Here is a 15,264-nt window from a genome sequence, read left to right as displayed (position 1 = left end):
TTTTTCTAGTGCACATGGAACATTCTCTAGAATAGACCACATATTAGGTCATAAAGCAAGCCTTAGCAGAATCCAAAACACTGAAATATTACAAAGCATCTTCTCTAGCCATAAGGCCATAAAAGTTGAAATCAATAACAGGAAAAGCAGGGAAAAGAAATTAAACACTTGGAAACTGAACAATACCCTGCTCAAAAAAGACTGGATTATAGAAGACATTAAGGATGGAATAAAGAAATTCATAGAATCCAATGAGAATGAAAGCACTTCCTATCAGAAACTTTGAGACACAACAAAAGCGGTGCTCAGAGGCCAATTTATATCACTAAATGCACACATCCAAAAAGAGGAAAGGGCCAAAATCAAAGAATTATCCTTATAATTATGAACAAATAGAAAGAGAGCAACAAAAGAAACCCTCAGGCATCAGAAGAAAACAAATAAAAATTAGAGCAGCAGTAAATGAAATAGAAAACAGAAAACATAGAAAGAATTAACAAGACCAAAAGCTGGGTCTTTGAAAAAATCAAAAAAAAAATTGATAGACCATTGCCCAAACTGACAAAAGAAAAGCAGGAGAGGAAGCAAATAACCTGCATAGGAAATGACATGGGCGATATTACAACAGACCCAACTGAAATTAAAAGAATCATATCAGATTACCATGAAAAATCATACTCTAACAAATTTGAAACCCTAGAAGAAATGGATGAATTCCTAGAAACATACCACCTACCTATGCTAACACAGAGGTAGAACAACTAAATAGACCCATAACAAAAGAAGAGTTTGAAAAGGTAATCAAAAAACTCCCCCCTCCCCCCCAAAAAAACCCTGACCCAGAGGGCTTCAATGCAGAGTTCTACCAAACTTTCAGAGAAGAGTTAACACCACTACAACTAAAGGTATTTCAGAGCATTGAAAATGATGGAATACTCCCAAACTCATTCCATGAAGCCACCATATCCCTGGTACCAAAACCAGGTAAAGATACCAAAACCAGGTAAAGATACCACAAAAAAAGAAAATTAAAGACCTATTTCCCTCATGGACTTAGATGCAAAAATCCTCAACAAATTCTAGCCATGACCAAGGGGGATTCATATCCGGTATGCACGGATGTTTCAACTTTAGAAAAACAATTAATGTAATCCATCATATAAATAAAAGAATCACATGATTTTATCAATTGATGTAGAAAAGGCATTTGACAAAGTTCAACACCCATTCATGATAAAAACTCACAGCAAAATAGAAACAGAAGGAAAATTCCTCAACATAATTATGGGCATTTATACAAAGCCAACAGCCAACATCATCCTAAATGGAGAGATCCTGAAAGCATTCCCCTTGAGAATGGGAATCAGACAAGGATGCCCTTTATCACCACTCTAATTCAACATTGTGCTGGAAGTCCTAGCCAGGGCAATTAGGCTAGATAAAGAAATAAAGGGCAACCAGATTGGCAAGAAAGAAGTAAAAGTATCTCTCTATTTGCAGATGACATGATCTTATACACAGGATACCCTAAGGAATCCTCCAGAAAACTACTGAAACTAATAGAAGAGTTCAGTAGAGTATCGGGATACAAGATAAACATACAAAAATCAGTTAGATTCCTCTACACCAACAAAAAGAACACCGAAGAGAAAATCACCAAATCAATACCATTTACAGTAGCCCCGGAGAAAATAAAATACTTAAGAATAAATCTTACCAGAGATGTAAAAGCCTTATACAAAGAAAACTACAAAGCGCTTTTGCAAGGAACCAAAAGAGACCTACATAAGAGGAAAAACATACCTTGCTGATGGATAGGAAGGCTTAACATTATAAAAATATCTATTGTACCAAAAGTGATCTATGCATTTAACGCAATTCCAATCCAAATCCCAAGAACATTCTTTAATGAGATGGAGAAACAAATCATCAACCTCATATGGAAGGGAAAGAGGCCCCAGATAAGTAAAGCATTACTGAAAAAGAAGAACAAATTGCAAGGCCTTACTGTACCTGACTACCACCGTAGTCAAAACTGCCTGGTACTGGTACAACAACAGATACATGGACCAATGGAACAGAGTTGATAATCTAGACATAAATCCATCCACATATGGGCAGTTGATATTTGACAAAGACCCTGAAACAGTTAAATGGGGGAAAAGACAGTCTTTTTAACAAATGTTTTTGGCATAATTTTATATTCATCTGCAAAAAAAAGAAACAAGACCCATACCTCACTCCATGCACAAAAACAAGCTCCAGAAGGATCAAAGACCAAAATATAAAATTGAAAATGATAAAGATCATGTAAGAAAAAATAGGGACAACGTTAGGAGCCCTAATACATGGCATAAACAGTGTACAAAACATTACTAACAATGCAGAAGAAAAACTAGATAACTGGGAGCTCCTAAAAATCAAACACCTATGCTTATCCAAAGACTTTGCCAAAAAAACAAAAAGATTACCTACATACTGCGAAAAAGGTTTTAGCTATGACATTTCTGATCAGCACCTGATCTCTAAAATCTACATGATACTGCAAAAACTCAACTATAAAAAGACAACTCAATTAAAAAATGGGTGACAGATATGAAGAGACACTTCACTAAAGAAGACATTCAGGTAGCTAACAGATACATGAGGAAATGCTCATGATGGTTAGCCATTAGAGAAATGCAAATCAAAACTACAATGAGATTCCATCTCACTCCAACAAGGCTGACATTAATCCAAAAAACACAAAATAGTAAATGTTGGAGAGGCTGTGGAGAGATTGGAACACTTCTACACTGCTGGTGGGAATGTCAAATGGTACAACCACTTTGGAAATCGATTCGGCACTTCCTTAAAAAGCTAGAAATAGAACTACCATGTGATCCAGCAATCCCACTCCTTGGAATATATCCTAGAGAAATAACAGCATTTACACGAACAGATATATGCAAACCCATGTTCATTGCAGCACTGTCTACAATAGCAAAAAGATGGAAGCAACCAAGGTGCCTATCAATGCATGAATGGATAAATTATACATTTAAGCATTGGAATACTATGCATCGATAAGGAACAGTGATGAATCTGTGAAACATTTCATAACGTGGAGGAATCTGGAAAGCATTATGCCAAGTGAAATTAATCAGTTGCAAAAGGACAAATATTGTATAAGACCACTATTATAAGAACTCGAGAAGTAGTGTAAAGAGAGAAGAAAATATTCTTTGATGGTTATGGGGAGGGGGAGGGAGGGTGGGAGAGGGGTACTCACTAATTAGATAGTAGATAAGAACTACTTTAGGTGAAAGGAAAGACAACACAAAATACAGGCGAGGCCAGCACAACTGGACTAAACCAAAAGCAAAGGAGTTTCTGGAATAAACTGAATGCTTTGAAGGCCAGTATAGGGGTTTGGGGACCATGGTTTCAGGGGACATCTAAGTCAATTGGCATAAAAAATCCATTAAGAATACATTCTGCATCCCACTTTGGAGAGTGACGTCTGGGGTCTTAAACGTTAGCAAGCAGCCATCTAAGATGCATCAATTGGTCTCAACCCACTTGGAGCAAAGGAGAATGAAGAACACCACGGGCAGAAGGTAATTACAAGCCCAAGAGACAGAAAGGGCCACATAACCAGAGAGTACATCAGCCTGAGATCAGAAGAACTAGAAGGTGCCCGGCTACAACCGATGACTACCCTGACAGGGAACACAACAGAGAACCCCTGAGGGAGCAGGAGTGCACTGGGATGTAGACCTCAAATTCTCATAAAATGAACAGACTTAATGGTCTGACTGAGACTAGAAGGACCCTGGTGGTCATGGTCCCAGACCTTCTGTTGGACCAGGACAGGAACCGTTCCCAAAGTGAACTCTTTCAGACAGGGATTGGACTGGACGATGGGTTGGAGAGGGATGCTGGTGAGGAGAGAGCTTCTTGGATCAGGTGGACACTTGAGACTACGTTGGCATCTCTTGCCTGGAGGGGAGATGAGAGGGTGGAGGGGATTAGAAGCTGGTGAAATGGGCATGAAAAGAGAGAGTGGAGGAAGGGAGTGGCTGTCTCATTAGGGAGAGAGCAATTGGGAGTATGTACAAAGGTGTGTATAAGTTTTTGTGTGAGAGACTGATTTGTAAACTTTCACTTAAAATACAATAAAAATTAAAAAAAAAGAAGATGGAAGCATCCAAAGTGCCTATCAATAGGTGAGTGGATAAGCAAACTATGGTACATACACATGATGGAACATTACGCAATGGTAAAGAACAATGATGAATCCACAAAACATCTCACAAGATGGATGAATCTGAAGGTCATTATGCTTGGTGAAATAAGTGAATACAAAAGGAGAAATATTGTATGAGACTACTATTATAAAAACTCAAGAAACCACTAGGGTCCACTTGGCCAGTAGTCCTTGCGAATGAATGTCTCATGTCTCAGGAGTAACTGGAGCAGCAGAGTGAAGGAGCAGAGGGAAGGGGCTTAAGGATCAAAAGAGAAGCTTACGTTTCTTTCACTTTGATATTCCTTTAAATATGGTGTATTTAAGAAAACTTTCAGGTAACAGAGGCTTACTTCTAAAAGAAAAAAATTGTATTTTAATAATCTGGGTGAGTAGAAAATGCTTAGAATACATATATAACCTGATTAATAGAATAAACATGTTACTTTGTTAGCACATACTGTCGGGTAGGCATAATCTGGTCTGATAAAAGAATACTCAGGTCTTCAAGCCAGGCTCTCAACTGGTGTACACAGGTGGGTTTCAGGTGAAACATCAAGAAAATGTGGGCTCTGTTTTGTTTTTGTATGCCAGGTTGAGTTATGAAGGTATTTGTTTTGTTGTGTTTTATTTTTTACTTTGTGAGAGTGATTTTATGGCTATCCTAAGAATCTTAAAAGGGTCTGAAACATGTTAGAAGAGAATTACCATCTCTAAAGGAATGGAGCTCAGAGCAGAGAATATGAATGGAAGGATGAGACCACTACACTGGGCTCCGTGATGGATGGTTAGGTCATTGATAGGCTATTGCTGTCGTTACTTGCCATGGAGCAACTCTAATTCATAATGACACTATGTACAACAGAATACTATGTCATCTGGTCCTGTGGCATCCTCATAATCACCAATATGTTTGAGTACAAGTAGGAACTATTGTACCAATCCATTTCACTGAGGGCCTCCCTGGTCCTCGCTGGCCTTCTACTTCACCAAACATGATGTCTTTTTGTGATTCATAAAGTTTTCATTGATTAATTTTTAGAAGTAGATCACCAGGCACTTCTTCTAGTCCATCTTAGTTTGGAAGCTCCACTGAAGCCTGTTCACCATGGGTGACCCTGTTGGTATTTGAATTACCAGTGGTATCATGACAACACTCAAGCCACCACATTATACAAACTGACAGAGGACATTGAGCGGACAGTAGGACAAATGGTGTTTTTGAGAGAGTAGAGAATAGAAAGACACAAGATTAGAAGAGAGAATATATATCAGAATATGTACAAAATTCACTGGATACAAATTTTACTCATGTAACATCGTACATAAAAAAGCAATACCATTGTGTTACAACTGTGTAACATCATTACTTACTTGTGATATGATAGATATTTTTTACACGTCAAACCATGTACTAAGCACTTTGTATACAACATCCCCTTGAAGTTTTCCTAAAACCATATGAGAAAATTATTATCATTCCCATTAATATATAAGGAAACTGAGGTTTGGGGAAATCAGATATGTTTTCCAAAATGTTTACCAGTTGCCCTTGAGTAGACTCCAACTCTTGGTGACCCCATGTATATCAGAGTAGAACGACGCCCATAGGGTTTTCAACAGCTGATTTTTCAGAAATAGATCACTAGGCCTTTCTTCTGAGTTACCTCAGGGTAGACTCAAACCTCCAACCTTTCAGTTGGCAGCATATTGACCACTTTAACAAGCCACATTTAGAGCAATTGAAATAACTGACATCAGAGTTCACACGGAGATCTGTATATTGCTCACCTCGTTAAATGTATAACACTGTGCATATCTTTACATTGGTTAGATCCTCGGTTATTCACAATACTGCAATGTATGCAGGGCTGCTGAAATAATAAATACTAATAACAGCAATAATAATATTAATAACATAACTGATATTCGTTTCAGCATTTCTCAGATAAGATCTACAAAAAACCTGCATCAGAAACACTTGGGTTGAGGCGGAGCCAAGATGGCGGAATAGACAGACGCTTCAGGCGAGCCCTCTTTACAACAAAGACCGGAAAAAACAAGTGTGACCAGTATATCTGTGACAAGCCGGGAGCCCTGAGCAACAAAGGCAAGCTTACACAGCAAACTGAGGGGCAGGGGAAGGAAGAGACCTTTCAAAGCGGAGAGGAGTTACCAGCCCTGAATCGCGGGGAGCCCTCAGGCACCATTCCTGAGCAGCTGCGGTGGCGGGCTGGTCCTAGCTCTCAGCCGCAGTTTCCTCAGGGAGAAGCAGCCAGCCACAGAGCCCACTCATACCTCTGGAACCTGAGGAGAAGGGTGCTCTCAGCAAAAGCTAAGTACTTGCCTATATTTTACCGCGCCCCGCCCCCCACCCCAGCCCAACTTCAGCAGCTGAATCCCTGGGCCTGAGATAGGCCCTGCTGAGCACCTAGAGCCATCCTCCCGGCCTTGGGGAAGGAAAAAACTTGCAATTCGGGGGAAAAGATAATTTGCTAGCTCCGTTAACCAGGGGAGCTCAGGAAAGAAGCGGCTCCTGTCCAGGCATAAACTGTCCGTGGACATTGAGCACCTTTCCCTTCTGCATGGACCTGTGTGGGCCTATTTCGGGAGAATAGGCCCTTGTGGGCAAACTCTAGCCATTTCAGCAGTGCAGTGGAGAGGTGGGTGTTTGACGTTTGACATTGCTTTGCCTATTAAACAAGGCCGTCACCTACCCACATTAGGGACCTAAGGACTAGTAGCTCCACTCTGGTCACCCAGCCACCTGCGACAGAGGTCCAAAGATAACTAGTACCTTCCAGTCCTTACAACCAAAAACTTTGGGTGCCCATGGTCCTTGTGCGAAAGCCACCCACCAGCATGCCCTAGGGAACAGAGACAAGTTTTCCTGAGAGACACTTGGGGATTGGTTCTCAGCCCCCTGCCTTGTTCAGAGAGTGACCCCCTGCTGCAGTCAGATACCAGTATATACGCCAATCACTCCAGCCCCTCTAAGACTGTAGGACAGATTCTGTCCACACACTTGATATCAGCTACCTGGAAACCTGAGCTGAATTCATACAAGAAAACTGAATGGACTCCTAGACTGATATACCTGATAACAGCTCTAGCCATCTGGGGAGAGGACACCAGAGCACCAAAGGCGAAAATAATCAAGCTAGTTCACTCAAACAACCTATAGGGGTATATCAAAACAAAACAAAGCAAGAAGCTATGACACAGTAAGCAAACATAAACTAATCCATTGACTTATAGATGGCTCAGAGACAACAGTCAATATCAAGTCACATAAAGAAACAGGCCATGATCACCTCAACAGGCTCTCAAAACAAAGAATCCGGGGATCTTTTAGATGAAAGTGCATTCCTGCAATTCCCAGATGCAGAACACAAAAGTTTAATATACAGAACTCTTCAAGACATCAGGAAGGAAACGAGGCAATACACAGAACAAGCCAAGGAACACACAGATAAAGCAACTGAAGAAATTAGAAAGATTATTCAGGTACATAATGAAAAGTTTAATAAGCTGGAAAAATCCATAGACAGACAGCAATCAGAAATTCAGAAGATTAATAATAAAATTACAGAACTAGATAACTCGATAGAAAGAGGAGCAGAATTAAGCAAGTAGAAGCTAGAATTTCTGAACTCATAGATAAATCATGTGGCACTAATATATTTGAAGAAAAATGAGATAAAAGAATTAAAAAAAATGAAGAAATCTTAAGAATCATGTGGGACTCTATCAAGGTAAATAACCTACGAGTGATTGGAGTACCAGAACAGGGAAGGATAACAGAAATACAAAGAAAATTGTTGAGGATTTGTTGGCAGAAAACTTCCCTGAATATTGTGAAAGATGAGAAGATATCTTTCGAAGATTCTCATTGAACTCCACATAAGGCAGATCTTAAAAGAAAGTCACCAAGACTTGTTATAATCAAGCTTGCCAAAACCAAAGAGACAATTATAAGAGCTTTTTTTTTATAAGAGCAGCGAGGGATAAAAAAAAAAAATCACCTACCAAGGAGAGCCAATAAGAAAAAGCTTGGACTTCTTGGCAGAAACCATGCGGGCAAGAAGGCAATGGGATGCCATATTTAAAAAATTGAAGGAAAAAAATTGCCTCCCAATAATCATATATCCATCAAAACTGTCTCTTAAATATTAAGGTGAAATTAAGACATTTCCAGATAAACACAAGTTGAGAGAATTTGTAAAAACCAAACCAAAGCTACAAGAAATACTAAAGGGAGTTCTTTGGTTAGAAAATCAATAACATCAGGTCTCAACCCAAGACTAGAACACTGGGCAGAGCAAGCAGAAGTCAACCCAGACAGGGAAATCCAAAAAAACAAAGCAAGATTAAAAAAAAAAAAAAAAAAAGCCCCACACAGGGTAACAGCAATGTTATTATAGAAAAGAAGACAACATTAAAATAATAAAGAGGGACTAAGAAATGTAATCATACACCTTCCACATGGAGAGGAAGATATGGTGATACAAAGATATAAAAGTTAGTTTTAAATTTAGAAAAAGAGGGGTAAATAATAAGTTAACCGCAAAGGAGAGAAACTATCCTACTCATCAAAATAAAATACAAGGGAAAAATACAGACTCAGCAGAAACAAAATCAACAACAACAAATGTGAGGAAAGGACAATATATAAAGAAAATCTACTCAGTGCATAAAATCAAGTGGGAAAAAGAAACTGTCAACACACAAAAAAAGACATCAAAATGATGGCACTAAATTCATACCTATCCATAACTACCCTGAATGTAAATGGACTAAATGCACCAATAAAGAGACAGAGTGGCATAACGGATTAAAAAACAAGATCTGTCTATATGCTGCCGACGAGAGACAGACCTTAGACTTAGAGACACAAACAAACTAAAACTCAAAGGATGGAAAAAAATAAATAAAGCAAACAGCAATCAAAAAAGAGCAGGAGTGGCAATATTAATTTCTGACAAAACAGACTTGAAAGTTAAATCCATCAGAAAGGATAAGGAAGGACACTACATAATGACTAAAGGGACAATACACCAAGAAGTTATAACCATATTAAATGTTTATGCACCCACCGACAGGGCTGCAATATACATAAAACAAACTCTGTCAACATTGAAAAGTGAGATAGCTCCACAATAACAGTAGGAGACTTCAACACACCATTTTCAGTGAAGGACAGGACATCAGAAAGAAGCTCAATAAAGACAAGCAAGATCTAAATGCCACAATCAACCAACTTGACCTTGTAGACATATACAGAACACACCACCCAACAGCAACCAAGTATACTTTCTTTTCTAGTGCACATGGAACATTCTCTAGAGTAGACCACATATTAGGTCATAAAGCAAGCCTTAGCAGAATCCAAAACATTGAAATATTCCAAAACATCTTCTCTGACCACGAGGCCATAAAAGTGGAAATCAATAACAGGAAAAGCAGGGAAAAGAAATCCAACCCTTGGAAACTGAACAATACCCTGCTCAAAAAAGACTGGATTATAGAAGACATTCAGGATGGAGTAAAGAAATTCATAGAATCCAATGAGAATGAAAACACTTCCTATCAGAACCTTTGGGACACAGCAAAAGCGGTGCTCAGAGGCCAATTTATATCACTAAATGCACACATCCAAAAGAAGAGAGGGCCAAAATCAAAGAACTATCCCTACAACTTGAACGACTAGAAAGAGAGCAACAAAAGAAACCCACAGGTACCAGAAGAAAACAAATCATAAAAATTAGAGCTGAACTAAATGAAATAGAAAACGGAAAAATAATTGAAAGAATTAACAAGACCAAAAGCTGTTTTTTTGAAAAACTCAATAAAATTGATAGACTGGACAAACTGACAAAAGAAAGACAGGAGAGAAATTAAATAGCCCAAATAAGAAATGAGATGGGCGATATTACAACAGACCCAACTGAAATTAAAAGAACTATATCAGATTACTATGAAAAACAATACTCAAATTTGAAAACCTTGAAGAAATGTATGAATTCCTATAACACATTACCTACCTAAACTAACACAAACAGAGGTAGAACAAATAAATAGACCCAAAACAAAAGAAGAGATTGAAAAGGTAATCAAAAAACTCCCAACAACAAAAAAAACCCTGGCACATATGGCTTCACTGCAGAGTTCTACCAAACTTTCAGAGAAGAGTTAACACCACTACTACTAACGGTATTTCAGAGCATAGAAAAGGACGGAATACTCCGAAACTCATTCTATGAAGCCACCATATCCCAGATACCAAAACCAGGTAAAGACACCACAATAAAAGAAAATTATAGACTTATATCCCTCATGAACGTAGATGCAAAAATTCTGAACAAGATTCTAGCCAATACAATTCAACAATATATCAAAAAAATAATTCACCATGACCAAGTGGAGTTCATACCAGGTATGCAGGGATGGTTCAACATTAGAAAAATAATTAATGTAATCAGCCACATAAATAAAACAAAAGACAAGAATCACATGATTTTATCAATTGAGGCAGAAAAGGCATTTGACAAAATTGAACACTCATTCATGATAAAAACTCTCAGCAAAATAGGAATAGAAGGAAAATTCTTGACCATAATAAAAGGGATTTATACAAAGCCAACAGCCAACAGCCAACATCACCCTAAATGGAGACAACCTGAAAGCACTCCCACTGAGATCGGGAACTAGGCAAGGATGCCCTTTATCACCACTCTTATTCAGTATTGTGCTGGAGGTCCTAGCCAGAGAAATTAGGCTAGATAAAGAAATAAAGGGCATCCAGATTGGCAAGAAAGAAGTAAAATCATCTCCATTTGCAGATAGAATCCTCCAGAAAACTACTGAAACTAATAGAAGAGTTCAGCAGAGCATGGGGATACTAAATAAACATACAAAAATCAGTTGGATTCCTCTACAACAACAAAAAGAACATCGAAGAGGAAATCACCAAATCAATGCCATTTACAGTAGCCCCCAAGAAGACAAAATGCTTAGGAATACATCTTACCAGAGATGTAAAAGACTTATACAAAGAAAACTACAGTACACTTCTGCAAGAAACCAAGAGACTTACATAAGTGGAAGAACATACCTTGCTCATGGATAGGAAGACAACATTATAAAAATGTCTGTTCTACCAAAAGTGATCTATACATTTAATGCAATTCCGATCCAAATCCCAAGGACATTCTTTAATGAGATGGAGAAAGAAATCACCAATTTCATATGGAAGGGAAAGAGGCCCTGGATAAATAAGGCATTACTGAAAAAGAAGAACAAAGTGGGAGGCCTTACTTTACCTGATTTTAGAACCTATTATGCCGCCACAGTAGACAAAACAGCCTGGTACTGGTACAACAACAGATACATGGACCAGTGGAACAGAATTGAGAATCCAGACATAAATCCACCCACATATGAGCAGTTGATATTTGACAAAGGCCCCAAAACAGTTAAATGGAGAAAAGACAGTCTTTTTAACAAATGGTGCTGGCATAACTGGATTCCCATCTGCAAAAAATGAAACAAGACCCATACCTCACTCCATGTACAAAAACTACCTCAAAACGTTTCAAAGAACTGAATATAAAATCTAAAACGATAAAGATCATGGAGGAAAAAATAGGGACAATGTTAGGAGCCCTAATACATGGCATAAACAGTATACAAAACATTATAAAGAATGTAGAAGAAAAACTAGATAACTGGGAGCTCCTAAAAATCAAACACTTATGCTCATCCAAAGACTTCACCAAAAGAGTAGAAAGACTACCTACAGACTGGGAAAAAGTTTTTAGCTTTGACATTTCTGATCAGTGCCTGATCCCTAAAATGTACATGATACTGCAAAAACTCAACTGCAAAAAACATATAACCCAATTAAAAAATGGGCAAAATATATGAATGGACACTTCACTAAAGAAGACATTCAGGTAGATAACGGATGCATGAGGAAATGCTTGTGATCATTAGCCATTAGAGAAATGCAGATCAAAACTACAATGAGATTTCGTCTCACTCCAACAAGGCTGGCATTAATCCAAAAAACACAAAATAATAAATGTTGGAGAGGTTGTGGAGAGATTGGAACACTTCTACACTGCTGGTGGGAATGTCAAATGGTACAACCACTTTGGAAATCGATTTGGAGCTTCCTTAAAAAGTTAGAAATAGAACTACCATACGATCTAGGAATCCCACTCCTTGGACTATATCCTAGAGAACTAAGAGCCTTTACACGAACAGATATATGCACACCCATGTTTATTGTAGCACTGTTTAGAACGGCAAAAACATGGAAGCAACCAAGTTGCTCATCAACGGATGAATGGATAAATAAATTATGGTATATTCACACAATGGAATACTACGCATCAATAAAGAACAGTGAGGAATCTGTGAACCATTTCATAACATGGAGGAACCTGGAAGGCATTATGCTGAGTGGAATTAGTCAGTTTCAAAAGGACAAATATTGTATAAGACCACTATTATAAGAACTTGAGAAATAGTTTAAACTGGGAAGAAAACATTCTTTTGTGGTTATGAGAGGGGGGAGGGAGGGAGGCTGGGAGAGGGCTATTCACTAATTAGATAGTAGATAAGAACTACTTTCGGTGAAGGGAAAGACAGCACACAATACAGGGGAGGTCAGCACAATTGGACTAAACCAAAAGCAGTTTCCTGAATAAACTGAAAGCTTCAAAGGCCAGCGTAGCAGGGGCAGGGGTCTGGGGACCATGGTTTCAGGCGACATCTAAGTCAATTGGCATAAAAAAATCTATTAAGAAAACATTCTGCATCCCACTTTGAAGAGTGGCGTCTGGGGTCTTAAACACTAGCAAGAAGCCGTCTAAGATGCATCAATTGGTCTCAACCCACCTGGATCAAAGGAGAATGAAGAACACCAAGGACACAAGGTGATTAGGAGCCCAAGAGACAGAAAGGGCCACATGAACCAGAGACTACATCATCCCAAGACCAGAAGAACTAGATGGTGCCTGGCTACAACCAATGACTGCCCTGACAGGGAACACAACAGAGAATTCCTGAGGGAGCAGAAGAGCAGTGGGATGCAGACCCCGAATTCTCACAAGACCAGACTTAATGGTCCAACTGAGACTGGAAGGACCCCAGTGGTCATGGCCCCCAGACCTTCTGTTACCCCAGGACAGCAACCAATCCTGAAGCCAACTCTTCAGACATGGATTGGACTGGACAATAGGTTGGAGAGGAATGCTGGTGAGGAGTGAGCTTCTTGGATAAGGTGGACACTTAAGACTATGTTAGCATCTCTTGCCTGGAGGGGAGATGAGAGCATGGAGGGGGTTAGAAGCTGGCGAAAAGGACATGAAATGAGAGAGTGGAGGGAGAGAGCGGGCTGTCTCATTAGGGGGAGAGTAACTGGGAGTGTGTAGCAAGGTGTATATGGGTCTTTGTGTGAGAGACTGACTTGATTTGTAAACTTTCACTTACAGCACAACAAAAATTATTTAAAAAAAAAAAAAAGAAACACTTGGGTTACTTGACAGAAAGCAGGTTCCTGTGTTTAATCCATATCTTGTTAAACTGAAATCTCTGGGGTGGAGTCCAGGTTGTTCTTATGTGCTCTGAATTTGAGTACCACTGTTTACATGAGTGTTTACCATCTCTCAGGCACTGCGCTCAGCCCTCACGTGGGTTATCTCCTTTAATCTTGACAATAACCCTGTTGATGGTGGTTGCTGTTCAGTTGATTCCCTCAACAACCCTATTGTTGTTTTGTGTATTGATAAAAACCCCAGTGAGAGATAAATTATATCTGTGTTATAATATGAAAAAAAATTAAGGCTTACCTAGGTTGATTGGTGATTTCTCCAAGGTCCCACGGCCTTTATGTCATGGAGACAAAACTTAAATCCAAGTTATTTACTTAAAAGTCAAATGTATTTTCTGATACCCCAGCCATCTCCAGTTTGAGCAGTCAGCTCTGTTTTCTGAGATGTACTTCACCTCCATCATGACATATAATGACAATCTGTTTCTAAGCTGAAAAACTCCTTCACAAACCCACTCTTTTGGGAAAACAAATGATCTGACATTTGGTCAGGCTGACTGTTTTGCGGGCAGATTTCTTTTTCCTTTGTGTGTCGGTAAAGAACACAAATGCCAGGGATTACTGGTGCCAGGAAATACATGTGAGTACCACACAGTTCTGCTGGTGGTTTTAGGGTAAAAATACATTATGAGACCACCCAGAAAAGAGATTCTGTTGACTTGATTCTCTTCAGAATCAGGGTGGTCCACTTATTCATTCATTTATAATTCCTTCGGCTAACATTCATTATGTATTTGTTATATGCCACAGACTATTCGAGGCACTAGGGGTATAGTAATAAAACTGACAAAAATCCCTGTTTACACCCTTGTTGTTGTTGGTAGCTGCCGTCAAGAAGATACCAATTCATGATGCCCTGTGTGTTATGGAGTAGAATTGCTCCATGGGGCTTTCAAGGCTGTTACCTTTTGGAAGCATATTGCCAGGCCTGTCTTCTGAAGTATCTCTGGTTGGGTTTGATGCACCAACCTTTTGGCTAGTAGTAGAGTGCTTACAGTTTGTGCCACCTAGGCACCTAGGGGCTCCATTAATATTCTAGTGAGCTCCTATCTCCTCTTGCCCCCAGTGACACAGTGTATTCGTGAAAAGGTGCATGGATCACTATATTGCTACAGACAATTTGAAGACTCAGTGACTTCCTCCAGTTATCTTCTGTTCCTTCACATTATTCCTAGAAGAATGTTATGAAGAATTATAAAGCAATTTGTAAATCTGTGGAGAGTTCTTAACAAAGTAGTAAAATCCCTTAAGGAATATTTTTGAAATATGTGTTCAGATTTTTGATTGTCACAAAGATTGAGGCCCCTCCTGGCCATTTAGTATCTAGGAGACAAAGATGAAAGATGTCTTGCATCCATGGGGCAGCCCCTTACAAACAAAAATGTCCCACTTCTCATACACAGTCTTGATAGACATT

The sequence above is a fragment of the Elephas maximus genome, chromosome 7, assembly GCF_024166365.1.
Source record: "Elephas maximus indicus isolate mEleMax1 chromosome 7, mEleMax1 primary haplotype, whole genome shotgun sequence".
NCBI classification, from domain to species: domain Eukaryota; kingdom Metazoa; phylum Chordata; class Mammalia; order Proboscidea; family Elephantidae; genus Elephas; species Elephas maximus.
The sequence above is the reverse complement of the archived record's forward strand: the minus strand, read 5'-3'. Positions refer to the sequence as shown.